Source organism: Arachis ipaensis, chromosome B3, assembly GCF_059453495.1.
Source record: "Arachis ipaensis isolate K30076 ecotype BB chromosome B3, ASM5945349v1, whole genome shotgun sequence".
Taxonomy (NCBI): Eukaryota; Viridiplantae; Streptophyta; class Magnoliopsida; order Fabales; family Fabaceae; genus Arachis; species Arachis ipaensis.
The window spans coordinates 55490439-55504135 of NC_142438.1; positions in this window are offsets into that span (position 1 = coordinate 55490439).

The following is a 13697-nucleotide window of genomic DNA, read 5'->3' on the forward strand; positions in this document are numbered from 1 at the left end:
CTACCTGTCATACAAGAACACAGCACAGGCAACAAACAAGTGAAATACTCTTGGTTAATGGAAGAGTATGGTTAGAGCAGTTGAGGAATTAATTCAAACAGTTAGTGAGTCAGTGAGTTAGTTGCTTGAATTTAAAGGCATAAAGAAAGAAAGCATGTAACAGAGTGCAGAAATTAAAATTCAACAAGTAATGTGTACTGAATTAATCAAAACAAAAAAATGCTCAATCTAGTTAACTTCCAATTGGAGAATTGTCAATCGAAAACCAATCCCCGGCAACGGCGCCATAAACTTGATGCGCATAAACTTGTTATGCTACGATTTAGGAAATTGCACGATCGGCAAAATTCCTTCCGGCAAGTGCACCGGTTATCGTCAAGTAAAAACTCACAATAGAGTGAGGTCGAATCCCACAAGGATTGGTTGAGTGAGCAATTCGGATTAGAAGTTTGTTCTAGTTGAGCGGAATCAAGATTTAGATGAGAATTGCGGAATGTAAAATTGGCGGGAAACGTAAATGACAAGAAATTTAAATGGCGGAATCTTAAATTGCATGAATTAAAGAGCAGAAGCTAGATTGCTAAAATTAAAAGGGAATGGGGGTGATTGCATGAATGTAATTGCAGAATGTAAAGAGAAAGTGGAAATCGGAAATGGGGAATTCATTGGGTTATAGGAGATATTGAGATCTCCGAATCAAAACATGTTTATCTCTTCCTCAAGCAATGCGTTCATTGAATTTTGCTTGGCAATCTTATATGATTGGATCCCAATCCCTTGGCTCACCAATTCTCTCTAAAAACAAACAAATTCCCAATCCCTTGGTTTAAATGTTCATAAGAAGAGATGATGCTCGATCACTGATTATACCACACAGTTTCATGAACCACAATTTGGTAGGATTACATGTCACAATATCCATCCAAACCCCAATCCAATTCACTGTGAGAAAGCTTCTCTAGCATGAATCCTCCATTCTTTTCCCAAGGTTCCGAAGGATTCCAATTATGGATAGTCTCTTTCCCAAGACAACTAACCAATGGAATTAGATCGAGAAGCTTTCTAACAAAATTCAAGAGAAAAGATTGAAGAAGAAGATAAACTATTATTGATTCATTGAATTACAATAGAGCTCCCTAACCCAATGAAAGGGGGTTTAGTGAGTCATAGCTCTGAATTCAATTACAAAGATATGAAAACTAGCCAAAATAAAAAGGTAAAAGTCCTTCCTAACTTAAATTCTATCCTATTTATACACTTTCTATATTGAGCTTCTGTTGTGTTTCTTGGGCTTTGAGGCCTCTCCCTGCTTTCCTTTTGCCTTGGGTTTATGATCCATAATCTTGATGAGGCTGTTGATCCAAAATCTGTAACATTCATTGAGCCAACTTAGTGATAATCAAATAATGACACATGACTCAATAAATTGAAATTTCAGACTCATCAATCCTTCAGGCCCAATCCCATAAACCATGATATTCAATTGGGTTTCATACCAGAGTAAGTTTAAGTTAATGTTTGTGCTCAAATACTAACTTAAACCGCAATATTGTTGGCCCAGAAACCTTTTCCAAGAGTGGCGTTTAAGTTGCAGTTTAAGCTTAAACTGTAGCTTAAACGCCAGACACTTCCAGTGATGCCTTTTGTGGAAGCACGTTTAAGCTTCAGTTTAAGGTTAAACTGAAGCTTAAACGTGGAAATGGAAGAAGGCAGCCCTGGAGGGTAACTTAGTCGAACACGTTTAAGCTTCAGTTTAAGGTTAAACTGAAGCTTAAACGTGGAGATAGAAAAGGCAGCCCTGGAGGTCGAACACATTTAAGCTCCAGTTTAAGGTTAAACTGGAGCTTAAACGTGGAAATGGAAGAAGGCATCCTGGAGGTCGAACACGTTTAAGCTCCAGTTTAAGGTTAAACTGGAGCTTAAACGTGGAAGCTGAGAAAGGTAGCCCTGGAGGTGTCGAACACGTTTAAGCTCCAGTTTAAGGTTAAACTGGAGCTTAAACGTGGAAATGGAGAAAGCAACCCTGGAGGAGAAAACTTGGTCGAACACGTTTAAGCTCCAGTTTAAGGTTAAACTGGAGCTTAAACGTGGAAATGGCTCCCTGGTGCACTTCCCATTTCTGGCGTTTAACCTCCAGTTTAAGGTTAAACTGGAGGTTAAACGTGGAAATGCTTCCTGATTGGCATTCTCATTCTGGCGTTTAACCTCCAGTTTAATGTCAAACTGGAGGTTAAACGTGGAAATGCTTCTTTGGTGAGACTTTCATTCTGGCGTTTAACCTCCAGTTTAAGGTTAAACTGGAGGTTAAACTTCAGTTTCAGCATTTCTTAGCCTTCATGATTCTGGCGTTTAAGCTCCAGTTTAGGCTTAAACTGGAACTTAAACTCCACATGTGATATTCAAGCTTCCTTTATTGACTTTGTTGCTTCCTTGCCTAGCCTCTTCTTCCCTGAAATCATCCAAACAATTGCATCAAAGTCTTGCAAAATTTCATGAGAAATCTTCCATTCATAGCATTCAAGTAATATAACTAAAAACTCATGAAATTTGCATCAAAATCATACTGTTTGGATGGTTCATTGCTTTGTTCTTCTTTTAACCATTCTTGGTTACTTTAAGCTCAAGAAAATGCATAAAACATCTAAAACTATCAAAAAAATGCTAGTGAAACTAGCCTAAGATGCCTTGGCATCAAGTATGAAAAGTATCTCCATTCCCCCTTCAATCCTTGGCTTAAATAGCATAAAAAATGAGTTGGATTGGGCCCACAAGGCTTTAGAATTCGCTGGCCACGTTTTGTTTTAAGTGAACCAGGTGGCAGCAACGGCGCGTGCGCGTACTATGCGCGTACGCATCATCATGCGCGGTTCAACCATAGCAAATCTTATATCGTTTCGAAGCCCCGGATGTTAGCTTTCCAACCCAACTAGAACCGCATCATTTGGACCTCTGTAGCTCAAGTTATGGCCGATTAAGTGCGAAGAGGTCGGCTTGACAGCTTTCCGGTTCTTCCATTTCTTCATGAGTTCTCCGACTTTTCATGCTTTCTTTCTTCATTCCCTTGATCCAATCTTTGCCTCCTAAACCTTAAATCACTTAACAAACATATCAAGGCATCTAATAGAATCAAGGTGAATTAAATTTAGCTATTTTGAGTCCTAAAAAGCATGTTTTCACATTCAAGCACAATTAAAGGAGAATATACAAAACCATGCTATTTCTTGAATAAATATGGGTAAAAGGTGATAAAATCCCCAAAAATCAATACAAGATAAACCCTACAAATGGGGTTTGTCACTAGGTTTTCGGTAATTTTCAAAAGATTAGAATGTGTTGCTGTTAATGAAAAATCAGATGAAGTATTATTTGTAGCAAAGAGATGTAATAATGTGTATCGCCTCATACTAGATAAACTCAAAAGTCAAAATGTAGCATGTTTTAATTCCATGAATTTTGAAAAATGGCTCTGACATAAAAGGCTAGGTCATTTTAGAATTTTTCAAATAGCCAAGTGATGAGCGGATATTTTATACACTTTTCAGTATTGTTTTCCTATTGTTTTTGGTTATGTTTTGTTAAATTTTATTAAGTTTTAGTAGGTTTTAGTGCAAACATCACTTTTTGGATGCTACTTTGAGTTTTGGTATTTTTCCTACGTTTTTAGGTGATTTTTGGGTGATTCCGGCAAGTTTTGCAAAAGCCTAATTTAGAGACAGAGAAAGGGCTGCAGATGTTGTCAGATTCTGACCTCCATGCATTTGAACGAGCATTTTTGGAGCTACAGAGGTCCAATTGATGCGCTCTCAAAGGAATTGGAAAGCTAAGTTCCAGGACTTTCCAGAAATGTATAATAATCCATACTTATTTTTGGAAATGATGGCCCAAAACGGGCGTTGAACGCCCATCTGACCCGCTACCTGGTGTTTCAACGCCCTAAAGGGAGCAAGCTGGTGTTTGGACGCCCAAAAGGGAGCAAGCCTGGCGTCCAATACCCCAAGAGGAGTCTCAGCATGTGGAGTCACCCCAAGCTCAGCTAAACGCTCACAAATTGGGCCCAAGAAGTGGATTTTCGCATTAAAAGTCCAGTCTGTCTTAATTCTGTAATCTCTAGTTATTAGATTAGTATTAAAAGGAGAAGATCACCGATGTTTAGGATCTTCTTCCACCCTATTTTCAAATTACACACTATTTTCTATAAGCTATAAGCAACTAAACCTCCTAAATTAGGGTTAGGAGCTCTGTTGATTCTCATGGATTAATAATATTACTGTTTCTATTTCAATATGTCTTATTCTATTCTCTTATGTGTTCTCGTTCTTCAATCTCAATGAATTGGGGGTGAATCATAACATTCATCCTTGTTCTACATGGGTTCCGTGTGAGTCCAGACCCGGATAGCATTGAACTAAAACTAGAGAATGCATTGCAGATTTCAAGAGCGTGCCTGGGCAACTTTGGATACGTGACATGAAATCCCGTTGACCGTGGGTTATTGAGGTCTCTGTGGTGCTAAGGCTAGAGTAAGAGAAGCAGCACTCTTTGATCTGGAAGATCTGACCTGGTGTGTGGCATTTTGAGTAGGATTGCGAAGGGGAGTGGATTGCTTAAAGCTCCATCTTCGGCTGCAGTGAGAAGCCATGAGTCACTTGATGAGAGGGCATGAGTTACTCGGATATTGTGGACTGTTGTGGTTTAGAAGAGATTAACTTGATGAGAGGACATGAGTTAGTCACTTACGGCTGCCATTGAATGAATCATTCGTTATTGAAGTAGACAGTAAGAAAAGTTAATCCGGAAGGAATACGCATCTCCGAAGTCTTAACTGAATTTTTATCACTGTTTTCACATCAATCTGGTATTTTGTTCTTTACTATTTCGTTTATGCTTTCAAACAAACAACCATCTTTTCTAATCACCTGACTAAGATTTACAAGATAGCCATTACTTGGTCAATCCGATAATCTCCGTGGGATTCGACCCTCACTCACGTGAGATATAACTTGGACGACCCGGTACAATTGTCGGTTCAGTTGTGCGGAGTTCAATTTCGCGCACCAAATTTTTGGTGCCATTGTCGGGGATTGTTCAAGATTGACAAATTACCGGACTATCTTGTTGCTTAGATTAGGTACTTTTTACAGATTGAAAGGGCAAATAATAATCTTACTCTTTTGTTTGTGTCTTTTGTTTTCTTTTTCAAAAAATTTTCAAACTCTTTTTTTCTTTAGTAATCTTTATTTTTGTTTGAGTCTGGTGTCAGTTTTTAAGTTTGGTGTCCCGTCTGTCTTCATCTTTTTCTTTAAATTTTCGAAAGTGTTCTTATTTTCCCTTCTTGATATTCGAATTGTTCTTGGTAATTTTTCCTGTTTGATTTTAAAAATTTTAAGTTTTGTGTCGTTTAGTTATTTTTTCTTTATTTTTTGAAAATTTGTGTCATATGATCTTAAATTTTTAAGTTTGGTGTCTCTTAGTTGCTTTTCTTTTTCTTGAAAATTCAAAAATTAAAATATATATATATTAAATATCTTTATTTAAATTTTCGAAAATCTTGCTATATTTTCTTATCTTAATTTAAAAGTTTTAAGTTTGATATTCTCTTGTTAGTAAAGTTTAAATTTTAAATTTTAAATCTTATCTTTTCAAATCTTTTCAAATCTTTATCATATCTTTTTACTTTAAATCTTTCCCATCTTATCTTCTTTTAAAAAAATAAATTTCAAATTCTTATCTGTTTAAATCTTTACTATCTTTTAATGTTTGATTTCCAAAAATTTTAAATCTCATCTTTCTTAAATATTTATCTTATCTTTCTTTTTAAATTTTAAAAACTTATTTATGTTATCTTCTTTTTAAATTCAAAACTTTTAAATTTCAACTCTTTGCTTTCTTCTAAATTTAAATCTTTGTTTGACTTTTTCTTTCTTTTATTTTCGAAAACTACTTTTAAAATCACATTTAATTTTCAAATCCTTTTAGTTAATTAGTTGTTTTAACTTTTAATTTCTTTGTTATTTTCAAAAATCAATTAAATAAATAAAATAAAACAAAAATAATTTTAATTTTAATTTTTTTTCTTCTAAAAATTTGAATTCTCTTACTCCCCTCACATTCGAATTCCATCTCTTCCTCTACCTCCATTCTTCTTATCTTTACCTCACTGGAAGTGCTCTATACTCTGACGTAGAGACACCTACCTTTCCATTTTCTTGTTTCTTGACTGTGTGTAAAGGAATAGGATGAGTTCATTATGGACCCAAATGGGAATGAACAGTTTAGAAGAACCTTGGGGTCTTATACGGCCCCCACTCCTGACTTCTATGGAAGAAGTATTAGTATACCCACTATTAGAGCAAGCAATGTTGAGATAAACCCTCAACTGATTACTATGGTGCAGCAAAGATGTCATTATCATGGACTTCCATAGGAAGAACTGATGAGTGGATATTTTATATGCTTTTTGCCATCATTTTCATATAGTTTTTAGTATGTTTTGTTTAAGTTTTATTTAGTTTTCATAGGTTTTAGTGCAAAATTCACATTTTTGGATTCTACTTTGAGCTTGTGTGTTTTTATGCAATTTCAGGTATTTTCTGGCTGAAATTGAGGAGCTGGAGCAAAATTCTGATTCAGAGACAAAGAAAGTGCTGCAAATGCTGTTCGGATCTGACCTCCCTGCACTCGAAAGAGCTTTTCTGGAGCTACAGACATCCGAATGGAGCGTTCTCAAATCTCAATGACTATGGAAGCTAATATCCAGAGCTTTTCATCAATATATAATAGTCCATACTTTGCTTCAGAATTGAAGGCCCAAAACTGGCGTCCAACGCTAGCCTCCTGTCCTATTCTAGCGTCCAGCGCCCAAAGGAGAAGAGACCAGCATCCAATGCCCTTAAAGGATCCCCTAGCCAGCGTTCAATGCCCTAGAGGCCTCCTAGGACATGGATCCCATCAAGGCTCAGCCCAAACACTCGCCAAGTAGGCCCAAAAGTGGATTTTGGCACTAAAAGACTGTTTTATCCTTCTTATGTAATCTTTAGTCATTAGTCTAGTATTTATTTGAGAATTTTTACACTATTCAGATCTCTTAGACACTTTACACTTTTTTCATATTGTATCTTCTATCAGTATGAGTTTCTAAACCTCCTAGGTTGAGGGGAGGAGCTTTGCTGAATTTTATGGATCAATAAAAGTATTACTGTTTCTTTTCAATCCGTGTTTGATTCTCGATTCTAAGATGTATCTTTGTTCTTCATCATTATGAATGAGTTGAACTGGAACAAGGTTATCTCATTCTACATGGGTTCAGAGTGTGCCTTTCATCGAACAATGATGAACCACTAGCTTGATTATACATCTCTTAGACGGCTAATCCACGACTTCGTTGGAGACTTCTCGAAACATCAGTTTAGCCGAGGTATGGGGAGATTAGAGTTTTTGTGGTAGAGGATAGAACCCAAAGGCACAGCATTCTCTGATCCAGAAGATTCGACCTTGTTTGTGGCGTTTTGAGTAGGATCAGTAAGGAGAATGGACTACAGGAGCTTCACCCTCAATCAGAATAGATCTACACTAACCCTAGGATTCAGATCTGGAGAAGCATTGGCGACCTCTCAACCGGCGTTGATCACATACAGCTTGCCATAGAAGAAATCATTCACAGTTGAAGAAGACAGTAAAATCAGAGTTATCTAGAAGAACAAAGCATCTCCAAGCCTTAACCATCTTCTTACCACTGGTTATAATCAAGCATTGTAATTCCATCTTATTCCAATTTTATGCGCTTTAAACAGCATACTTACTTCTTCTATCCACCTGACTAAGATCTACAAGATAACCATAGCTTGTTTCAAACCACAATCCTTGTGGGATCGACCCTGACTCGCTCAGGTATTACTTGGACGACCCAATGCACTTGCTGGTTTAGTTGTACGAAGTGTGGAAATTCGTGCACCAAGAACCCACAGAGTTCATTGCAAATTTCTTGCAAATAGCTAACATAGTACACACTGATGGAGTGGACTAGGATGTCTACAGATTGCTAGTATTTCCCTTTGCTGTAAAGGATCAAGCAAAGAGGTAGTTGGATAACCAACCCAAATCTAGCCTGAAAACATGGAGTCAGCTAGTAAACAAGTTTTTGAATCAATACTTTCCTCCAAAGAAGCTCACCTAGCTAAGAATGGACATTCAAGGCTTCAGACAAGAGGATAATGAATTTCTTCATGATGCTTGGAGAAGGTACAGAAGGATGCTCCAGAAATGCCCCACTGAAATGTTTTCAGAATGGGTGCAACTAGACATCTTTTATTACGGGCTCATAGACGTGGCTAGAATATTTCTAGACCACTCGACTGGTGGTTCTATACACATAAGGAAGACGATTGAGGAAGCTCATGAACTCATTGAGACAGTTGTCAGCAACCAGCATCTGTACTCATCTAATGAGACTTCAACAAAAGTAGAGGTTAAGGCAATAGCTACTAAATCTAACCCTCCAGAACAAAGTGGCACATCAACTCAGCAGCTACGCTCCCTTGCACAACAGTTGTTGGAATTACAAGAGGCTTTGCAAGAAACTCGAGCTTCCAATAGGAACATAGAGACACAGCTTAGTCAAGGTAGACAGCAATTATCTGAATAGATAAAAGAAGAGTGTCAAGCTATCCAACTTAGGAGTGGAAAGACCCTGAACACTCAACCTCAGAACAACAAGAGACAAGGGAAAAAGAAGCTGACAGAAGATGAACCGACTGCAGTCCAAGGCACCTCTAAGGGCGTTGAATGCACAGGGAGGAGTGCCATTAGCGTTCAACACCCAGAAGGGGGTACTTCTAGCGTTGAATGCCAGGAAGAGGACAGCAAGGGCGTTGAACGCCCAAGCAGGGGTGATCAGACACGTACAAGTGCTGAGAACATCCCTCCTTAGCAAACCAGTAACCCCTCTTCAAGCACTGTAGGTACTCAGCCTACATTAACTAAGGCTGATGAGTACAAGACCAAGATGTCATTTCTCCAGAAGCTCTGATAAGCAGAAAAGGATAAATAGTTTGCCCGCTTTATAGACTATCTCAAGACACTAAAGATCAATATCCCTTTTACAGAGGCTCTTAAACAGATACCTTCCTATGCTAAGTTCATGAAGGATATATTAAGTCATAAGAAGGATTGGAGAGAGGTAGAGATACTCTTCCTCACTGAAGAATGCAGTGTAGTAATCCAGAAGAGCTTACCAGAGAAGCTTCAGGATCTTGGGAGCTTTATGATACCATGCACCCTAGGGGATGCCTACACAAGGACATCCCTATGTGACCTTGGAACACGCATTAACCTGATGCCTACATCATTAATAAAGAGGCTCTATTTAGCTCAGAAAGTCAAGCCAACCCACATATGCCTTCAGCTTACTGATGGGTCTGTCAAGTTTTCGTCAGGCGTGGTTGAAGACATGATTGTTAGAGTTGGACCCTTTGCTTTTTCCACAGATTTTGTGGTACTTGAGATGGAAGAGTACAAGAGTGCATCCCTTATTTTAGGGAGACCCTTCCTGGCTATAGAAAGGATCCTTATTGACGTGCAAAAAGGACAACTAACCTTGAGAGTCAATGAGGATGAATTCGTGCTGAATGCTGTTAAGGCCATGCAGCATTCAAACACCCCAGAGGAGTGCATCAGCATTAATTTCATTGACTCCCTGGTGAAAGAAGTGAATGTAGTTCAAATACTCGAAGAAGATCTGGATGACATCTTTGATGATGCCAAGATTAACTCGGAGGCACCAGAAGAAACAAGGGAGACTTCAAAATCTCCTAAAGAGGAGGCTAAGCCTCCCAAATTCGAGCTCAAGCCGTTACTATCATCCTTGAAATATGTATTTCTAGGAGATGGGGCCACTTACCCTGTGATTATAAGCTCTGCTCTAGAGCCACAGGAAGAAGAAGCACTAATCCGAGTGCTAAAGACACACAAGACTACTCTTGGGTGGACCATAAGTGACCTTAAGGGCATTAGTCCAGCCCGATACATGCACAAAATCTGGCTATAAGATGACGCCAAACCAGTGATGCAACCACAAAGGCGCCTAAATCCAGCTATGAAGGAAGTGGTGCAAAAAGAAGTCACAAAGCTGTGGAAGGCTGGGATTATTTTTATCCTATTTCAGACTGCCCCTGGGTGAGAGCTGTCCAAGTTGTACCCAAAAAGGAAGGAATGATAGTGGTTCACAATGAGAAAAATGAACTGATTCTCACAAGAACAGCTACAGAGTGCCATATGTGTATTGACTATAGGAGACTCAACAATGCCACAAGAAAGGATCATTTTTCTTTACCATTCATAGATAAGATGCTAGAGAGACTAGCAAGGTATGCATTCTACTACTTCCTGGATAGTTATTCAGGTTATAATCAAATTGCAGTAGATCCTCAGGATCAAGAGAAGACAGCATTCACATGCCCATATGGAGTGTTTGCTTACAAAAGAATGCCATTTGGCCTATGCAATGCACCTGCCACCTTTCAGAGGTGTATGTTCTCCATTTTCTCTGATATGGTTGAGAATTTCCTTGAAGTGTTCATGGATGATTTCTCTGTCTTTGGAGATTCATTTGATAACTGCCTTGACCATCTGGCCTTAGTCCTGAAACGATGGCAAGAAACAAACCTGGTTTTGAACTGGGAAAAATTTTATTTCATGGTAACTGATAGAATTGTTCTTGGACATCAGATTTCAAACAAAAGGATAGAGGTGGATTAAGCTAAGGTGGGATTACCACCACCCACTAATGTTAAGGCAATCAGAAGTTTCCTAGGACATGCAGGATTTTACAGGAGGTTCATAAAGGATTTTTCAAAAATTGCAAAGCCCCTGTGTAACTTATTAGCTACTGACACTTCATTTGTTTTTGACAAAGAGTGCCTGCATGCCTTTAAAACTCTGAAAGCCAAGCTTATCACTGCACCCATCATTTCTGTACCCAACTGGGACCTACCATTCGAATTAATGTGTGATGCCAGTGACCATGCCATTGGCACAGTTCTGGGGCAGAGACATGACAAGCTCCTGCATGTCTTTTATTATACCAGTCGTGTTCTAAATGATGCATAGAAAAACTATACTACCACAGAGAAGGAATTACTTGTAGTGGTTTATGCCATTGACACATTCAGATCTTATCTAATAGGGTTTAAGGTTATTATCTACACTGACCATGCTGCTCTCAAATACCTTCTCACCAAGCAAGACTCTAAGCCAAGGCTGATAAGATGGGTGCTACTCCTGCAAGAGTATGATATAGAAATCAGAGACAGAAAAAGATTAGAAAACAAGTGGCTGACCACTTGTCTAGGATTGAACCAGTAGCAGGGACTTCCCCTCCCTCTACTGAGGTATCTAACACCTTTCCTGATGAGCAACTCTTTGCAATCCAGACGCACAGCCGCCATAAATTTCATTTCCAAGGAATACAGTAGACAGCAAGCTCGAAGACTCATACATGATGTAAAGTACTACTTGTGGGATGAACCATATCTCTTCAAGAGATGCTCAGACGGTATAATCTGTCGATGTGTGTCTGAAGAGGAAGGACAGAGAATCCTATGGCATTGCCATGGCTTAGACTATGGAGGACACTTTGGAGGTGAGCGAACAGCCACCAAGGTCCTTCAAAGTGGCTTTTACTGGCCAACACTCTTTAAGGATGCCCTAGAGTTTGTCCGTAACTGTGACAGTTGCCAACGGGCTGGCAACCTCCCTTATAGTCACGACATGCCTCAGCAAGGGATCCTAGAGATTGAGTTGTTTGATGTATGGAGAATAGATTTCATGGGACATTTCCCACCTTCATTCTCAAACATGTACATCCTTGTGGCAGTGGACTACGTGTCTAAATGGGTTAAGGCAGCCGCCTCACCCGCTAATGATGCCAGAGTAGTGATGAAGTTCCTCCGAAAACATATCTTCAGCAAGTTTGGTATCCCACGGACACTATTTAGTGATGGAGGCAGTCATTTCTGCAACAGACAGCTTAACTCTATTTTGCACCGTTATGGCGTTCGTCATAAAGTGGCAACCCCATATCACCCACAGACAAATGGACAAGCTGAGATATCCAACAGGGAACTAAAAAGAATCCTGGAAAGAACCGTAAGTACCTTTAGAAAGGATTGGGTAAGGAAACTTGATGATGCTCTCTAGGCTTACAGGACGGCTTTCAAGACCCCTATAGGAACGTCACCATATCAATTGGTTTATGGGAAGGCATGCCATTTGCCAAGAGAACTGGAACACAAGGCCTACTGGGTAACCAGATTCCTCAATCTTGATGCTAAGGCAGTAGGAGAAAAAATGTTACTCCAACTGAATGAATTGGATGAATTCTGACTTGATGCATTCGAGAATGAACAAATCTATAAAGAGAAAGCCAAGAGGTGGCAAGACAGGAAAATATCTTCCAGTGTCTTTGAACAAGGCCAGAAGGTTCTGCTCTTCAACTCTAGGCTCAAGCTCTTCCCTGGAAAATTCAAGTCACGTTGGACAGAACCATTTTTGGTCACTAACGTGTCACCCTATGGACACATAGAACTCCAAGGTAAATACTCTGATAAGAGGTTTACTATTAATGGACAGAGTGTCAAACATTACTTAGGGGGAAACGTTGAGCAAGAAAGCTCTACCCTGCTACTACAATAAGTACAGTGAAGTCCAGCTAATGACAGTAAAGAAGTGCTTGTTGGGAGGCAACCCAATGATTAGTAGTATAGTAATGTTTTCTGTTTCTTTATTTATTCTCCTTTGATTTAATTTTCCTTCAATTTCAATTGATTTTCATAATTACTTTACTTTCTAACGTTTGTGATCATGTATACCTCTTAGAACAGGGACAGAAATATTCAGAACTGAAAACAGAGCACCCTGGAGGAAGCACCTTGCTGGCGTTGAACGCCAGAAAAGGGGTAGGATGGGTGTTCAAACGTCCATAAGGGAGCTTGCTGGCATTAAACGCCAGAATAAGAGCATTCTAGGCTTTCAACGCCCTAAGGGGGAACGAAGCCTAGCATTGAACGCCAGCTAGGGAGCAAGGCTGGGCGTTCAACGCCCATGAGGGGTATGTGCCTGGCGTTGAACGCCAAAATAGGGGTATTCTGGGCGTTCAACGCCCCAACTAGGGTAGGGAGATTTGACTTTCTCAATCCACATCTTTTTCAAACCTTATCTTTTTAATCATCTCTCCTCTTATTTCAAAATATCTTTTCTAAAATCAACTACTTTTGATTCAACTCTTTTTAAACAAAGATCTCTTAAACATCATCTTTTAAAATCAATTTCTTTTCAAATCTTTCTTAATTCTTTTTCAAAATTTCAAATCTTTTTCAATTCTTTTTCAAATCTTTTATTAAACTTTTAAATCTTTTTCATATCTTTAATAGTTTACATCTTATCTTTTTTATCCTTATCATATCTTTAATAATTTTAAATCTTATCTTTCATATCTTTTTAAAAGATTTTGAATCATATCTTTTTTATCTTTTTTATTTGATTTTCGAAAGCCCTCCTCACCCTCCCTATATATAATCATTCGTACCACACAACCTCCCTCATCCCCCCTCCATTCGCATTCTTCTCCTCTCCTCCCTCTTCTTCTCTTTGCTCGGAACGAGCAAAGCTTTTAAGTTTGGTGTTGGAAAAGTGTTGCTTTTTAC